The following is a 12,587-nucleotide window of genomic DNA, read 5'->3' on the forward strand; positions in this document are numbered from 1 at the left end:
TGCAGATAAACATAGTTTCGCTATACACGAGCGTTACGACATAAGGACAAAAACCCGACAAATGTCTTGAAATGCATCATCTGACCAATGTTTTATTTTTCTAATAATTCAACGGTCCGTCGTCAATTATTCCTTACTTATAAAGTATTCTGAGTCCTTGGAGGAATAAACTTATCATATGTCCTCATATACCATTACCATATTATCTATATACAGTATAGACACTACTCATACTATTAAAACTAGATGATTTTTTGACATGTTGTTTTACTAAAACTTTCCTTTTTTTCTCAACTTTCCTATTTTTGGGTCCCTGGTGTTTGAGACCTTGATGGAAGTACAACAAATATCTGGTATTTAGACTAGAGTTTATTTTCCGTGGTCCTTGAGTCTTTGGCCTTGAGTGGTTTGCAGTGCAAATGGTCCTATAGGGCATGCTGTGCATATACTCAAGACAAATTGAGGGTGAACATAGTTTCTCTTTGGCCCTGAGACCTGAAGCTTTGAGTGTGGAATACATTTGCAGATTATGTGAAAGGAATATAACTTACAGAATCAGGAATTGAACTGAATGAACAACAGCGTGAACATAATAGATTTTTGTGGCTTTTACAATATGATACAATACAATAAGGTGACAAAAAGAGTAATGCTTTTAGTTTACAGGAGCTAAATAAACTGCTATTAGTTTAGTTAATGTCTCTCATTTCCTCAGCAGGTTTTTTTTGTTTTTTCAGGTTCTTGGACAGAAGATTCACTCTATGGTTGAAGCCAAATGGCTTTATGCACATTCTCTGGTCTGGTCCTGACCAGTCAGAAATTCCAAGCCAAAACAGTCATGTCTCTCAATAAACCATATGCTATAACATCGCCAATCCAAATACATTATTTGGTCTATTTGGAGTGTTTGCATCCAGGTAAAATAGAGCAGAAAGACACCTGTCTGTTTTGTGGTCCATTATGATAAATTTAAGTATTGCAGGCCGCAGGCGCTTTTCTGCAAAATGCCTAAAACCATCAAATAAATTTAATTTCCAATTAATTCGATTTGAAATATTTAAGACCTGGCGTATTTGTGACATTTGGCCACAATTTTACCATCTGAGACTAATTTTTGCAAAAGATTTATTTTGGGACAAATATACAAGGATGTATATTGTACAGAGAGTACACCAGGTTTAAATGTGTTTCAGTAAAGATTCTTTTATTTAGTTATATGATCAGGTAGTGGCTCCACTTCCCATCTGTACCTCAGCAGGTGCCGATTCCTGAATGTTAGACCTCTAAAGCAAACAGCACCCGTCGTGAGTTCAGAGCATTGTGTCGAGCTCTGACGCCGCAAATATTTTTTTGCATGTATTTGTTGCGCATCAAATGTACAGGTCATTGCTGCATTGCTGCTGGGGACATCATTCAAGATTTGAATTAGCAATGTTGGGATTATAGGAAAGCTTCAGGGGGCTGGGGTAGAGCTGCTTTTGTAGGGCTCAGTCTTTGAGCTGGGGAATTTAATCATGAATACATTATAGGCTTAAGACGTATGTATGGACAGATGTGTGATGCATATGTTATCGGCATTTTAAAAGAAAACATGCATAAAACTTAACTAATCTGTGGCCACATGGGTTTGTGATCTATAAATGTGCCTTGCCTTACGGTAACCGCAAAAAAGGGGACGTGCTGTAAATTTATTTTCCAAGTCTGAGACCACTAGTGAAAATGCACATATTTTACATTTCTGTAATTTAGTTAAAACTATATTATATTATATTATATTATATTATATTATATTATATTATATTATATTATATTATAGTATATTATAGTATATTATAGTATATTAATGTTGAATTAATGTTGAATTAATGTATTAGAATAAAATGAAAATAAATATGAAAATAATATAAATGTTATATGTCTTATATTATACTAACGTTAAAAATGTTGGGCAAAATAAGAAACTGATACATATAATGTATAATGTTTACAGATATTAATACTTGTATGTAGCAAGAACATATTAAATTGATAAAAAAAAAAACAGTAAAGATGTTTATAATGTTACAAAAGATTTCTATTGAAAATAAATGCTGTTCTTTGGAATGTTGAAATAATGTTTCACATTTTCCACAAAAATGTTAAGCTTTTTTTAACATTTATACAAATAAGAAATGTTTCTTGAGCATCAAATCTCAGCATATTAGAATAATTTCTAATAACTTCTGATGGATCATGTGACTTAAGACTGGATTAATGGCTGCTGAAAATTCGTTAATATGTTAAAATATATTACTGATTTATATCTTTATATATATATATATAGGCCTATATATATATATATATTTAATTCTAAAGTTTGAGGTCTTAAGTTTTTTTTTTTTTTTATGTTTTTGAAAGAAGTCTCTTATTCTCACCAAGGCTGCAAACATACAAATCTTTTATTTAAAAAACAAAACAAAAAAATCCCTGATTTTCACTGTAGACAGTGATCTTTCGAACCCCATGAATGCCATCTATATTATAATAACATAAACTCTTTAGATGTTTAGTGCACTTAGGCCATGTGTCTGACTGAGGGTGACCTTGCACATGTATGTGCGTGCATGTGCTTAAAATGGCTGCAGTGATAAACAAACACTCATCTTCAGTTCACGGCTGCTATCAAGCGCGACTCCCACTCATGATGCACAAGCCAGGTCACAAAAGCCACGTCTGGTTCACCTCAGAATAAAAAATGAAAACGCCAACAACAAAAAGAATCCCAAGCACCTTGCCCTCGCGACAGAGCGCACACACGTGCCCAGTATAGATTAAGCCCCGAGCTGTCAAAGCTAATTGAAAGTAATAGAGCCTGCAGTCATTGGATTAGCGTGTCAGACATTGATACTGTCGGGCTGGAAACAGTTGGTCCAGAGATTGAATGATATTAATATTGGCATGGGCTGTTTCCAAATGCGGACTGTGAAAGGCTTTGGGCGTTTTGCTTTAGGATTTTCAAAGGTGTGAATCTTGTTTCATGATGTATCAGAATTTCCAGAGAGGAAATGCATAATGCAAAGAGGCCTTGGGGTGAGCGGTGACCTAAAACTTTTTTTTATCTTTGTTTATACAGAGGATCTTGAAAAAGTTATTCAAGGATAACTTTTCCTCGACAAATAATGATCTCATAAATAATACAGAAAACGAGGGGTACTACATTATCTTCTGATAATATTAAAATGACTAGTTTAAGAGTAGTTTTGGAATATAAAAACATGATAATAGGGAATTTAAATTTTTGCCGTAGGCTGCATCATTAACATATCCTATGATTTTTTTTTTTTTTTTTATGAATAGTTAAAGGGATATTGCTCCTAACATTATTATTCAGTCATCATTTACTCACCATCATGTTTTGGCAAACCTGTATGACTGACTGGCTGATTTTATGTAACACAAAATGAATATCTTGGGGGAAAAAAATCCCATATAGTGCAATTTAAAGAGGACTAAGCTGGTCAAACTCTAAAATAAAAGTATCATATATGTTGCTCATATGACTCACTCATACATCTATATTTCAAGTCTTCTGAAGTCCTTTGATAGCTTTTTGTGAAAAAAAAAAAATATATATATATATATATATATATATATATTACAATTTAAATAGTTATTTGCTTATCCTCTCCTCCAGTAACTATTAATGGCTATTACCAAATCATTGAGTCAGGCACTTGAACTTGATTTGTGAACAAATAATTTGTGCACTGTATCAACCGATTCATTAAGACCTCAATTGAACAATTTGTTCACAAATCAGACATAAAATTATAGTGCAAGAGGCATATCGACCACTTTTATGATACTTTATGTATTTGTGTATGTATATACTGATTACAGTTATGGTGAATGTTGCTGGTCTGTGGACGTAAAGTATTACTAACTTAGTTCATTCACGGCACAATATTTCTCCTGGTGTCCACGTCAGCGCTGTTTGATCTAATAGAGATCTACGGTTAATAACGGAGAAATGTGAATGCTTCTCACTAGATCTCGCAGCGATGTTATTACTTCAGTGGCGAATTCAAATGTTTTCTTCACTTGATCTTAGCGCTGTGTAGTGACAGTGTCGCTTGATCGAGATCGGCTCGCGCTGCACAGATGTTGCTGGTCCGAACTCCGAACTGATAAACGATCCGTGAAGCACAATATAATGAGTAGCGCAGTTTCGTTCCGCTTTCTTTACGCTTGCCATTTGATGTTGCGCAACGTTGTGGTGATCGCGCCAGCGCGAATTTTGTCGGTAGGAAAAATGGTCCAAGGAATCGTTCGGTTTGTATGCGTACCGAACCGGAAGCCTCGAACCGAAACGGTTCAATACGAATACATGTACCGTTACACCCCTAATACATATACACTATGATTAATTTATATTTAGTTCATTTATAGTTTTTTATTTCCAGTAAATATTTTTTTCCAGCTTAACCTTGTTTAGTTAAAGTTTCTGATTTCAACTTTATTTAGATTAACAAAAATATTCTACTACTTTTAGTTTTAGTTAACAATAATAACCCTTAATTTTGTGTTCCACTGAAGAAAGGAAATCATGAAACACAAGTACACAAGTAAATAATTAAAATTTTTGGGTGAACTTTGCCTTTAAATATTCCAGAAATGTATTTGTACCAGCTAAAATAGGCCTTTGTTTAATTAAAAGAACAGAAAGTATGACTAAAGCTCTAAATCTAAGTTTTGATGGTTATTGTTCAACCCTGTTTTGTTTTTTTGTTCATTTGCATTTATCAGTTCAGTGTTGATGCATCCACTGCCCACGTATTCTGATTAGTCATCCATTCTTCCTGAATTCCTCAGACATATCTTTTAACAAACAAACTAAAAAACTGCAAATGGTTCATTTAGTGTGCATCTGGACCCATGCTTTAAAGTTTTAATTTTGCGTGCAGAATAGGATCATCATCAGATATTCTTTTTAACGTCTCCGATTGACATTTCACAGTAGACCTCCTCCTCTAAGAGAAGAAACCGTCACAACCATCTGTTTCAAGTTTGATGGCCCTATATCATAAATTGCTCTTCGAGGACAAGAGAGGAGAACAAGAAAGAAAATTAAAATTTGGCCTTAATACAGTAATAACGTGACAAATGATGTCCCATTTTCTTCAGGCGACTTTGCTTGAGGAAATATTCAAAGACGCCCATGGGAGCAGCCAGTCATCCATCACAGGCCAGCGTGGAGTCCAGCGCCGTGGCCCTGAGGACCAGCCTGCCCACAGCAGCAAAGCAGCTCATAGCGACACAGAACACAAGCACCCCTGGGGAGGAGACCAAGCAGTCGCCTGCTACGAAAACTGAGCAGTGGAGGGGATCAAGGTTTGTTTTGTCCCCTGCGTTTTTCAGGCTATTATTTATTCTGCCTGGGCGGGTGAAATATCAGCGTCCTTGGCCGCTGGATCTCCTTCTCCCTTGTGCAATTGACAGATCTCATTATGAGATAAAAATGACAAAGATAGCTCATGATGCTTCAGAGAAATGTAAAACCATTAGCAGGTCATTGTCATAGTTATAATGTGTCCTTTTAAGCAGCTTAGTGAACTGGTGGTGAAGTGTGATATCGGGATTAACCTATGAGGGAGTTTTGCCGCGCGCCGTTCGGCAGGCGTTGATGAAATTGCGACGTGAGCTCTCGGGGCTCCATGGAGAAATGGCATGAGTTCTGCAGGGCCGGCGAAAGAAATAAGGCTGTTTGTGACGACTGCAGAAGGAGAAGGGGGTTAAAGTCTAATTTTCCTGCACTTTACGTTTCAAATGTATGCATTCTTTTTACCTGCGATGTGCAGGCGTCATGGGGAGTTAAAAAATGTTGGGTGAATTGGCTTTGAAAGAAATGACAACAAATGTTTTGCACCATCGGTGTCAGAAAATCAAATGTAATGATGCCACTTTACACTAATATTATAGCATTTTGATGCAAAATCTCCCTTTCATTATCACTTGTCACCATTGAAAGTGTTTGGCCTGCGGCTGCCTATAATTTACCTAGACAGGAGGTTAGTAAACAATTTCGAATGTTTTTCGCCCAACGTCTGCTCTCGGAGAGTACGAGATAAAGGTTTTAAGCACACATAGCGGATTCCTCTGCACAATACAGTCAGTAATGTGGATTAATTATTGCTTAGTGTTTTTTTGGAGAGTCTGTTTTGCAGCAGTGAGCTATTACTGAGCCCTATCAATCATTCTATTAACTCTGGCTATGCCTTTGACATCACATTAGTGAATGTAACTCATTATCTGGAGGGAAATTAGAGTAGTGCGGATCCAGCCATGCGTTATGTCTCTCTGCCCCCGTAGCACACAACTCCGAGTTGTTTGATTGCCATGCCTGCTAGAACTGAAGTTGATTAAGTAATGACAGATACAGTATCTGCGGTTGCACTCCAAACTAATTCATCATTAGCGGCAGTATCACAGGTCGCTAATCTTACGCAGCTGAACGAAGCTCCCAGAAAGCTGTGACTTTTTCACACTTTTACACAAGTAGCATCCAAAATATCAAACTTCACAGATACGCGAGCCAAATCGCACAATAGCGAAATTAGCGAACGCCCAAGCATACTGTCGAGTTGTGAAGAAAATTGTGAACTTGTTCTGAGGAGCGATCCACGGTGGAGGCTCGGCTAAATCTGCCATTCAAGCTGCTGCAGATACCGAGAATGGAGCCAGAGGATGTGACACGTATAGATGGACTTTCTGCTAATTGTTTATTATCTTTAAATGGGTTTCTGGTGGGACGATTTAGCTCCTTCGTGTCATTAAAAGTTCTTTTGATTACATTTTCATGCAACCTTGACCTTCTGCGCTGCAATAACAATCAATACAGTAGCCATTAGCATCCGCGTAATTGCGGCAGAAAAATGAGCTAACAGACTCCCAGTCTTTTCCGCCATTTGTTTAGGAAGCAGATGGAGCGAACTAAAGAGCTTGTAGGAAAGATGGATTTGATGAATTAAAACCCAAGATGCAAATTTAGATTTCTGTAATTACACTAGCTGATCATTACGATTTTTCAGTGCAAACCTTCTGCCATCTTGTCTTTTGGCAGGGCCCATGTCCTTAAGAAACAATTACAAACACACATTCTCAACAAGAAAGGTGACACAAGTTTTAGATCTCTTTCTCCTTAAAGATGACCTTTAAAGTCACAGGAAGTGGAAATAAACCAAGATGGCTGTGGTAATTTTACCCGAGGGAGTCAGATAGCGTTGTGCTAACGACTCATGAACATTAGCATTGACTTTGGACTACAGTTTGTTGTAGGCTGCACACCCTTTTCCCATTGTAGTTTGCTATTATAAATCATTTTGTTTGTACACAATGGCTCAGGGGCATGAAAGTGTGCTAAATGAGACTGTATTTGAGAAATAAATGAGAAATGTATTGTTGATCCTGAGATTATGAAGGTCATTATAACAAGCTTTTAATTGCACAGTGAATCTTCACTTTGTTTTTTCAATATTATCAGTATGTGCAAGAGAAACTGATTTGATTATATGTTAATCAAGCCTTTTCTCATATGTGGTAATGGAGGTGCAGTTCAGAATCATTAGTGGCAAAAAAAAATCTATTTTGCTGTAATGCAGTCTAAGAAAAGTGCACATTTTTAATGGTATTGATCAAGGTCTACTGAGCTCTGAGGTCTGCTCTAATTACGACCTCTTCTTCACAGTTTCTCGCGTAATGATGCCCACAAAGCAATTATTGCCTGTTCCATTTATCTGATTCATTGTAGGAATGATACCTAGACATTGGAAAAATGAAGCACTGTGGCTTGAATATGCTTCAGTGAAAACACATGTCCATTAGATCCTGCATAATGTTCAGAGCTCCCTTGTTCAGATCCACCATCGTGTTCCGTGTTCAAAGAAGTTAAGCTCAATTGACAGCATTTGTTTCCCAATATTGATTACTAGATATACAGGCAGCAGTATATTGTTTCCTAAATAAATACAAAATACAAAAACAACCATATAATCCTCCGACACGATACGGGATGGCATTAAAATAAACCATTTACCATCTCCGATGCTGGGATCCTTCTGAAGTCTGAACAGAGACGCAAAAGAGCAAACGTTCTTTCACTCTTCCATTTGTCCTGTTGTCGACAGACTCAAGTGCGTGGAGTATGTCAAATACTGAATGTGCATCTGTATACTGTATCCAGTATAGACAGCGTCAGTGATTATAATGGGTTTTATTTGCTTTTGACGTGACACTCACATTCAGTGTAGGCAAATGTAAGCCTTTAAGCGGCTGAATGCCAGTACACAGGGCCTATGGTGTGAAGATGTAAAACTACTTGCTCTGGAGGCAGTCATATGCAAATGTATGTGCCCTTGTGATGTCACAGATCCTAAAATATAAAAACGAGCCATTTTTTGAGCTTGATTAAATAAATGCTTCGTTTTAAACTATGAAACTTGCAAGATGGTATGTCAAAAGATCAAGGCAATTTTGATTTCTCATGTCATGACCCATTTAAATAAATTCTGTTATTTTGAACTTTTGAACCCTATTAATCAAAGAATCCTGTTTTCCACAGAAAAATTTAGTTTTTTCATATATTTTTTATTTATTTTTTAACATTGATAATAATAAGAAATGTTACTTGAGCATGAAATCAGCATATTAGAATGATTTCTGAGTGATAATGTTGTACTGATGACTAGAGTAATGGCTGCTGAAAATTCAGCTTTGTCTTCACAGAAATATATTCCTTTTTAAATCATATTAAAATAAAAAAAGGTTTATTTATATATCGCTTTATATAATACAGATTGTTTTAAAGTGATACACAGAAAAATAACAATCATTGATGCTAACTTCATCAAATATCAGTATTCAGTTGAAATCGGTTCAGTGTTGATTTCAGTTCAATTGTGTAAAGTCCATCGTTTTAAGTTGTAATAATATTACTGTTTTTTGCTGTATGAATGCAAACTTGGTAAGCATAAGATACAGTATGACTTTAAAAAAAAGTTTTAAAAGTCATACTGACCCTAAACGTTTGGTATCAGTGGTTATCCATATGTAATTATTTACATACTGACAGATTAAATGAATTAATTCAGAAATTAAAACATGCTCATTATAGAAGTATGTGTGAATTACATTTTTAATGTGTTTTGAATTAAGTGAATAAATCCTGGCAATACTGTTGCTTAAGCTTAAAGGGATAGTTAAATGAAATGTTGTCATTACCCTCAAGTTGTTTCAAACCTTGGGTCGAATGGGTGCCGTCAACTGTTTGGTTACCAACATTTTTTAAATCATCTTCTTTTGTGTTCAACAGAAGAATGAAACTTATACAGGTTTAAAACAACTTGAGGGTGAGTAAATGATGACAAAATTGTCATTTTGGGGTGAACTATCCCTTTCACACATGTTAGGTTTGTTCAGTCGTTGCTTTCCCTTCTTTCTTCTTCTCTCTCTTCACCAGGAGAGTCTGTGGTGTGTGCTCACAGAATTGAGTGCTTAAGGATTTATTCCATCGTACAAATCTGGAACAGCTGGAGTGGCACACAATGCATGTAAACTTTGTGTATATAATTTGGTGACAAATCAAGCTTAATCATGCCGCCGCTTGGCTGAGAAGAGGCGAGGAGAGGAGAGAAGCATCTGGATTCTGAACAGGGAACACAAATGGGCAGGAATCTCAGCTCTGCTGACGAACATTAACTGACAGGGTACAGGCGGCGACAAATGCTGTGAATTAAGCAAGGTGAATGACGCTGCATCTACTTTGTCATATGAACAAGGCTGATGTAGCCTTAGCAGACTGAGCTCCCAACAGTTTGCTTTTCAGTGAATGATTCTTAAAGACAAAATGGATCCAAGAGTCATTGCATTGTAGCAAATATGCTGACCGTTAAAACTGCCCCTGTTATGCTATTTTAAAGTCATCATCAAATCAAAATGTACCTATTTACCCTATTTTCTTTGTTAGTGCACATTACTAGTCTTGTGGTGACTATTAATCCGTGCAAGTTCACAAAAAGCTATATTATTTACTGCTTGAAAGGTAATATTAGAAAAAGTATAATATGTGCACTTTAAAGCATTTGAATAATACCAGAGAAGGCAAATATATGCATTTCATTATTAACTCGCGTCACATTTTTAAAACTGGATGCGAGCTTTGGCGGATGCAGCATATAGCGGTTTGAAACAACCTGAGGTTGAGTAAACAATATCAGAACTTTATTTATTTTTTGGGGAGATAAACTTATCTCTTGAAACCTGTAGTCCTCTTTCTTTTCTACCAAAACACAACATGGAGCTCAGCCTGGCACAAGGAAAACGTTCTGTTCAGAATTAATTATGTTCCATGCAAGCACTTTTCGAGCAGTTGTGAAAATTCATAAGCGCACATGTTGCCATGGTCAGATTGTGCAGGTGTTTGTTGAATTGCAGTCTGTGGTCACTGCTGGTGTGAGAGCAGATCCAGGAGCTGTGTGCTGTAGAAAGCGCTCTGACTCACCAGGCCAGCTGGTCCGGTCCACGCTCACATCTGCACAAGCAGCTCAGAGGGAGGAGAGAGTCTTGTTTACTGAACAGCCGGGTTGCAATACACTTTGTGTAAAGGACAGTCACATTGACACTGTGAGTGCTTGCTTGTTTTGGCTGTGCTGGCAAATAACTTAAGAACACTGACGAATGTGTTACATATAATATCATGGTGCTATGTACAATACAGTGGCCCAAAATATTTTTTTTGAATACTTTAGCCGCATTTTGAAAAAAGTAATATGGGCCGTTCACTACAAGAACGCTAACTATAAAGATACTGTAACTATAACGCAAACTATTTTTGCATCCACACGAACGGACGATAACTTTGTTTATTAGTGCATGCTGAAGTTATGCGCTTGCCACTTTAAATACTCAAGCTCTTTAAAATTCGGGTGGATTGTGATTGGCTAATTGTTCCTGAGAGCTAAAGGTTACACTTAGACTTATTGTAACATGGGACAAAGTAAATAAACTAGGTTAGGTAAGTCACAATACCATTCACATTCTAATTTTCAAAAGACTACTCATTTGTAAAATATATATGATGGTATACAAAATAAAAAGGTGTTCCAGTATCTTCTGGTTAGTGAGATTGGCCTGTTGTGTTTAGAGAGCACTGATCAAGCTCAGAGTAAATGTTCCTATCAGAGATAAAAGAAAAAGAGGAATAAGCAGTGTTGAAAATGTGCATGTTTGCCCTCTTCTCTTTGTCTCTCTGTTTTCGAGATACATTCTAGTTCCTCCCCAGGAACACATGGCAAGGTATTTACTGAGCCATCTGCTCCAAACTGCCGCGCTAACACTATCTGCCGCTTGGTTGCTAGGGAAATGAATGCCTTTTAAAACGGGTGAGTCAGTGGTATGACTTACCTGTCGAAGTTAAGATCCTTTGTTCATTGTCATATGTTTTGGTGTGACTTGGATAAGTCCATGGCATTGCACTGTGTGAGGCTACATTAGCTTTTTGAGATGGACAACACTGTGTGTGTAATTAATTAAAAAATCACGCATGTCAAGATTTTGACTATTTATGTTGCATTTCATCATACAAAAACAAGTGCTCAGTTCATTTGATTATTCAGTTACACCATGCTAATGTGACAGGAATTTTTCATACCAGGAAGTCATCAGGGCTTGCTAATGGGGCAAACAATGTGAGTCTAATGCAAAACAAAAAGTGCTTTGGGAGTGGGACACATCCATCTTTCAAAGCACACGTTGATACGTCAGCAGACCCTCCTGCAAAGTGTACACTATAATTTTGTAATTTTATAATTTTCATGTTAAGTAACAAGATACTATATTCATGTTGCAAACCAACCATACAGACAAGCTAGTCATGGGTTTTCAAAATGTTTGATACCAAAGTGATGATCCCTTAGTGAACAATACCTGTCATAAATTATAAAGGCAGCTGTATATACTCATTTATACTGTGTGGAACAAATAGTAAGTAATATAAAGACAATGAAACATTTAAATAAATTTGTGTAGTTTTTGCAACTTTTTTGGACTCCTTGCACCCCTTTGCGATCCCCGGGCCCTAGTTTGAAAACCTCTGTTCTAAGTGACAAGATGTCACCATTTAGCTATAAGTCATACGCAAGCTATTAGCATTTGGTGTTATTTACCGTATTGCAAGTAATGAGGATTACGCTGGCGAAAGACTTATCTGAAAGCAGACTACAATAAAATAGTATCTTATTTACACTTATACCAAACTGTCATTTTAAATGCGTCACACAGAGGTGAAAAAAAATTCACCATCAAAACACTGTCTACTTGAAATGTTTATTGTCCAGTATACCCAATTAAGGAAGGACTGGTTGGTATTTTTATGAGATTATAGTTCAGTGATGCTGTCCAGAACGCTGATGAGTTCCAGAATGTGGGTCTTTGAGGCAGGTCAACTCATGACCCCAGGACAAGAGCTTTGTCATTTTCAGCTGAGCCTGTCCCTGCACAGGTGACACAAATAAGAGGTCAGGATGAGGGCACTGAGCCTGGTCATAAATCACCTG

The 12,587-nt window shown here is 36.8% G+C and overlaps 1 long non-coding RNA gene across 1 annotated transcript in view; it reads left to right on the forward strand.

Annotated features, from left to right (window-relative positions):
- The first annotated feature begins 741 nt into the window (after nucleotides 1-741).
- LOC130080293 (uncharacterized) overlaps nucleotides 742-12,587 on the forward strand; it is a 52,558-nt gene continuing 40,712 nt past the window's right edge. The window contains exons 1-2 of the long non-coding RNA XR_008806664.1: nucleotides 742-835; nucleotides 5,164-5,370. This is a non-coding gene — a long non-coding RNA (uncharacterized LOC130080293). The remainder of the gene's footprint in view (nucleotides 836-5,163; nucleotides 5,371-12,587) is intronic.

Source organism: Rhinichthys klamathensis, unplaced genomic scaffold (assembly GCF_029890125.1).
Source record: "Rhinichthys klamathensis goyatoka isolate OS25496 unplaced genomic scaffold, OSU_Roscu_1.1 h1tg000032l_1, whole genome shotgun sequence".
Taxonomy (NCBI): Eukaryota; Metazoa; Chordata; class Actinopteri; order Cypriniformes; family Leuciscidae; genus Rhinichthys; species Rhinichthys klamathensis.